Source organism: Botryllus schlosseri, unplaced genomic scaffold (assembly GCF_051294905.1).
Source record: "Botryllus schlosseri isolate E-star unplaced genomic scaffold, Bs_hap1 Bs21a, whole genome shotgun sequence".
Lineage (NCBI taxonomy): Eukaryota > Metazoa > Chordata > Ascidiacea > Stolidobranchia > Styelidae > Botryllus > Botryllus schlosseri.
In genome coordinates, this window is record NW_027648630.1 from 162,769 (window position 1) to 168,978 (window position 6,210).

The following is a 6,210-nucleotide window of genomic DNA, read 5'->3' on the forward strand; positions in this document are numbered from 1 at the left end:
AGACGGTCATCCCACGTACGTCACTGCACAAGACGTACCATACCATAACAGTCAAACCGACTCCAGATTGGGCCTAATTATACCTGTACCCAATGACGGCCAAGACAGAAGTATATTCACGAATGATATGTGTGAGTTAAGTGTGTGTCTTGATCTCCGGGCTCCGGGGAGCCTCTGAGACTGGCACGCGCAACCATAATGCGTTCCGTGGAACACCTGTGTAGAACCACTGTCTTAACAATACCATAGCGACCTTCCGCACATAAACTTCTTCATGAAATTGGCGTGAATTTAAAAACTGCTTGAAACATGTTTGCCGTTTTCAAATATGAATCGCTTCTGGCAATCATCGTGTTGTAGCCTATTAGTTCCGTGTCTCACATGGGAATTGGATAGCGCATTTTCCCGTGGTATTTGTCTCTAACTTCTTGACATTGTCATCATCTAAGCTGCGACGGGTAACGATATATGACTGACTTGTAGTATCGTTAGCGCGGAAAAGAGTGATTTATCTACCTGCTCGAAGCGGAGGCCACACAGCTGCCTGGAACGCAAACAAATGCATATTAATATTTGTTTAATCACGGTAACAATTTGCCTTAATAAATACAGCATCGAACAACAAATATTGAAGAAATAGCAAGTGATTTTTACAACTTAGCTCACAACAAAATTGAACGGTTATACGGAAGCACAGCCTATATATATTTCAGACGGGAGTATTTTCCCGCGACTCCGCAATCGGTGCCGGATCCCGAGAAGGCAAAAATACACCTGATAAAATGGAAGGCGGGTTCCGAGCTAGCTTGCGGTATGTTTGCAGGGATATAGTGCTGTTTTAACTCGGGTATTTGTCGCGGGTAGATCGAAAGGCTGAGTCGTTCGAGAATGTTCTCTCTGTCGCCGAGTGATCCGCGTAGGATATAGATGACGATTCATGTGCATGACATGCGGTGAGTACATGTACGTACACACTGGAGCTTGTGGAGACGGAACCTTTAATCTAAGTTTGCATTGTGTTATGACGGACTGCATGACTCATAACAGTACTGATATGGTTGCTATGCCTCTTTCTTCTGTTGTCGATAACAGTTCTAGTTGCAGCTCTGGTTCTTGCATTCTGGCGCCTGTGCCGATTTGATTTCACCAGCTCCCTATCACCGTACTTCCGGCAACAGCCGCCGCATATAAGAGTGATCACGTCGCATAGAAAATCGAAACTTGACCTTCTAAATTCCTGGTGGCAAGCATTGTATACTATCACGTTGACGAAGCTTCCGCAGGCTAGTATATAATATCCAAAAAACATAAAATTCCCCGGATTCTCATCCATGCATAAAACATTTTCAATAGCTGTGAGTAGATTTACCATCGCAAGCATCATGGGCATCACAGTCGCTGTAAGTAGGATCAAAACTGCCGTGACGGTGCGCATCATATCTCTTTCCGCGCGTCCGCTTGTTTTTGTTAAGTTGGATGCTCTTTTACGCGCAGCGTTCATGGATCGAAGCATCCCCCGACTATAAAAAGCAGTCAGTATCGTCAAGGTCCATGTAGTAACGAAGGGTAGTCCCCAAACGAAAAATATGTAGCAGAAGATATAAGTGTAGACCAGAAGACGACCCTGTATTAAGAGTAACTGGTGAATTCGCGTAGCTGCTAGTTCACACTTTTATGGTCTGTCTGTCAAGCATCTTCGCAGAGTGCGTAGAAATACACAGATTTTTGGATACAAACAAGGATTTAAATCGAAGTGGCTCACAGCGCCTCCTAGGTAGTCCATATGTGTATACGCAACATAAGAACACATTTTGTAGAATGCTACTCTTAGGAAGCGTTCTCAAGTACACAATTGAACTGTACTCTTGTCGAACACGTGTCACCCGTTGAGATAAACTGCTTGTAACGTAAAGAAGTGCCAAGTTCGAATGGCGTGCGGCATTTCTGGCAAAATATTCGACTGAACATATTTTCGCGCTTCGCGCGATCTTCCTCCAGATCATGATTGTTGTTCCGCGTAAAATCCTAATTAATCGAGACGTCTCTTGACATTCATAACCTTATATGCCATCAAACTATATGTTGCGGTCGCAAACTATTTGGTCGTAATTTTTATTATTTCTTTTGATATGAAGATAAGGTTGGCGCGAAAGTTTTTACTATAATCAGGAAGGGCGTGTCTAAATAAGTTTGAGAACCACTGCATTGGAGTTTAAACGAAAAGTATAGGTCGCACATCGTAGCTGGCTAGATTACAATAACTATAGCTCTCGAAACGTAGCAATAGTATTGCGAAGTAGAGGTAGACCAGAGGTCTCAAACTCAACTGTACTCACGGGCCAATTTCCTAGTTTTGATGACGCCGCGGGCCGAAGCATCAATAATAGGGATATTCAATGGACTTATTGGACGGTACCTTGCAGACAGGCATTCCAAAACCATCGTGGAAATGTAATTTACTATTTTACTATTAAAGCTTGACACGGTAAAAAATCACATTTTCAAATATTTGAATAAAATTGTTTTTGTGCCGTGCAGAATTTTTTTAATTATTGAGTTATAGACAGCATGTGAGAGGATGCATCATGACATCGTAAAAATATTGCAACTAGTGGACCTTTGACGAGCAACAGCGTTACGTAGAATATTTTAGAATGTACCGAAGGATGATCTGATATCAGAGCATTTGAGCGGTGTAGCCTAATCCTGGTTTCATATAGTCGTGATAACTAATAAAATAATATAATCATTATCGAGCTATAGTAATAGCATTGCTTTCTGAACCTTCTTTAGCGATCCTACCCCTTGTGCTTCCAATAAGATTTTTCGTACAGCCCCTGTCCATTTTCAACACAATTTCCGATGGTACCTATATTAAAATAAGAAAGGCCATTCACAAAATCGCGCGTAGCGCAAAGATTATATTCCAGTTGAATGAATTGGCCAAGAAAATATTCCACAGCATATAGGCCTACAAATTTTACAATGCATCTCGTACACCCTCAGAACCCCTGGAATAGAAATGTCCAATCGGCGAAGGATTCGTTGGTGTTACAGCTGTAGAGCGTACTACAACCTTACTCGCCACCCATAATAACATGGATGAAGAGAACAAATAACATACAGCATGTAACCAACTATACGTTACGGGGGTCACAGAATACCAATGGTTGCCATACTGACCTGAGTAGATAGCTGCATACCCTACGCAACGCAAGCTACGACCTTTTGATATATTACTATTCCCCATGACAGTTTCAAAGATTGTTGCGTCCGTAGGATTACCAAGTCACCATTCCGAGTCGCAAGTCCTTCTCCGATTTCAGCGTTTGACCCGACTCAACTCGAGTCATTTTTATTTAATCACCTAGTCAATCCGAAATCGAGTAATTTTACGACCAGGTCGCACCAAACCAAATCACAATTTCCAGTCACGAATCATCAACGGGTCACGTTTTATCATCATTAACTAGAAATGATACGTAATAGCTGATCTTCTACCGCATGCGGGTAGCTATTAAAAGTGATGTGATAGTGACGTTTGTTGAGAGTTCAATGATTGTTATAGTAGTTTTAGCGTGACCTTTAAGTTCTTGTATCTAAAAAAGATCTATGGCAATTGAACATATTGTTGAATACTTAAAATTCCGCACAAAATGCTCTAGCGGGCCGCATGCGGTGTGTTGGAGACCTGTGAGGTAGACTATCGCACAAACAAGATACATCATGAAATCAATTGCTATCCGATACGCTGGCATATGATGCATGTAGGTAAATTTCCTATTTATTTACATACCTGCGACCGATATGCCACTATTGGAAGATAAGAGAAGGTGGCATAGTAGAGTGCATATGTAACGTACTGAGGTGCTGCCAATGATAGAGACGACACAGTCACTGCGAACAACCAAACAAATATCACAAGGATTGTCGCTCTTCTGGGCGTCATCAAGTCTCCGACACGGTATTTCATCGGCCACCGCACCGATAAATAGCTGTCCAAACTCAAGAGAAGCACGCTGCAAACAGTGTTTAGCCGGATTATTCAATTCGCCATAGGTAGGATTTGCGAGAAAAATCAGCGACCTACCTGTACACCGTAACGACCTGTGACAGAATGGCGCAGACACCGAAAAACGACGCTTCCAAGCGATCCGGCTCCCCTATTCGGGATGTATCGAGTTGCATGAGGTCTCTGTCGTCGTAGTAGATCTCGTGAGTGAGGTTTGATGCAACGTTTGGCAACACAAACGTGCCATTAACAAGGTCTGCATAAATCATGAATGCGAGGTATTCGATATCGCCCAAACAGAGTTGTATAAAAAAGTGAGTTAAACAGGATTGAACTCGAAAATGAACAGTGAACGCAATGACTAGGACTCGGACTCGAACCGTTGAACCCTGACTTGGACTCGACTTGACTTGAGTCAAAATTATAAAAGTAGAATTCACTTGTGACTCGGGACCTTGTGACTTTGTTAAAACTCGGTTTGTTTGTTTTTGGGTATTCATGTTGTTTGTCGACTGCTGTGGTCATTTACACCAGGCCTATATTCTTGATATTTTCCGTAACTGCCGACTTATAGCACGGCCCACCTCCAGGCTTTTGTAAGACACCGCTGACGCGGATTAGGTGGCGAGGAGGGTTAAAACTCGGTCATGATGGTATAAATTAGGGGTCGGAAACCTTTCGTATGCGGCGTGCCAGAATGTCAACAAATGCGGAATTATTACCAACTCGCGAGCTAAACATTTTTAATTTCATATTTAGCGTTTCAAGCAAGGAGTCCCACCAGCCGCTAATACCTGCTGGCCCGGTGATGAAAATCTGCTACCCCTGTATCATGCAAGGTAGTCGTTGCTTCAGATACATTGGAATCGCTGACACGTACCAGACGAAACTAAAAGATTACACTGGTCAACAAATTGACTTTTTTTTAGGCAGAACCTCTGAGAGCCGTTTCTGGGTTTTTAAGGTTGCTGATTACGAATATCACATTAGTTTTGTCAGATTGGCTCTTTGTCAGAAGATATTCATACCCCTGAAAAAAAAAATACTGAATTTACCCTTAAATATTTCACTTGGTAGGAAGAAAATCGTGTTTTTTCTAATTTTATACTGCGCATAAATAACTAATTTACTCTGAAGAACTCTCATGTCATTCTCAGTCATTCTATAAATATTAACATGACACGATGCGAAATATTTGTTTGTCAAAAAAGCAGTTTGTCAAGCCTAAAAATTGTACTTTTGCACAACGGAAATACATATTCTCCTGTATCGATTGGTCATTCTACTATGAATAAAGAGGAGGATAAAACTATAAAATTTGTCCTTGGAAGGCTTAACTGCAATACTCATATGCGTCTCCATTCTTTTCCCTGGTAAATGGATAATTTTCCGCTGAGTCAACAAAGTGGGTATACCTAGTAACCCTATGAAAGAGAAGCTTAAATCTGGTATCTGGTATATTCGAATACCAATGAAAGATTCCAATGTCACATTAGGAAGGAGTTCACTGCATGTAATTTCTCCTAAGATGTAGTAAATAAAACTTTTTAGATGATCGCAAAGCACCAAACCACAAACAGTTGGTCCGAAAATTCGTATCTGCATATCAAACACTTGAGCACAAACATGAGCATAAAAGTTCACTTCCTGTTCAGAAATCTTGATATATTTCCTGATCATCTTGTTGATAAGCAAGGGAAGAGGCTCTACCAAGACATCAGAACAACAAAAGGCCTAGGCCAAGGTGGGTGTCTGATTCCATAGACAACTCCTAGTCGCTTCGACATCTTCCTGTCTTTTCATTGTATCGCATTTTTGTGGTGTATTGAACTGATAAAATTGCTAATAAACCAATGATGATGATATCAGGGAAGATGAGATGAAAAATTGAACATATTATGTCAGACCATTGCCGTAACCTTTCAAGAAACTGCACCAAACAGCTTACAGGCGAAAATCTTACAAAAAACAATTTTGATTTGAAATATATCGATAATATCATATTCCAACTGATTATTTCAAATTTAGAATGGGTGGTTGACGTAAAACTGATTGAATTAATGCTACGTTATTTGAGAATCTAGGTAAATACTTATGTACATGACTGGATTTTATTTATGTACATGATATCCGTGAAAATCTGTAACTATGATAAATCTATTACCCCTAAATATAGTGCTGTTGCTGTATTTTGATTT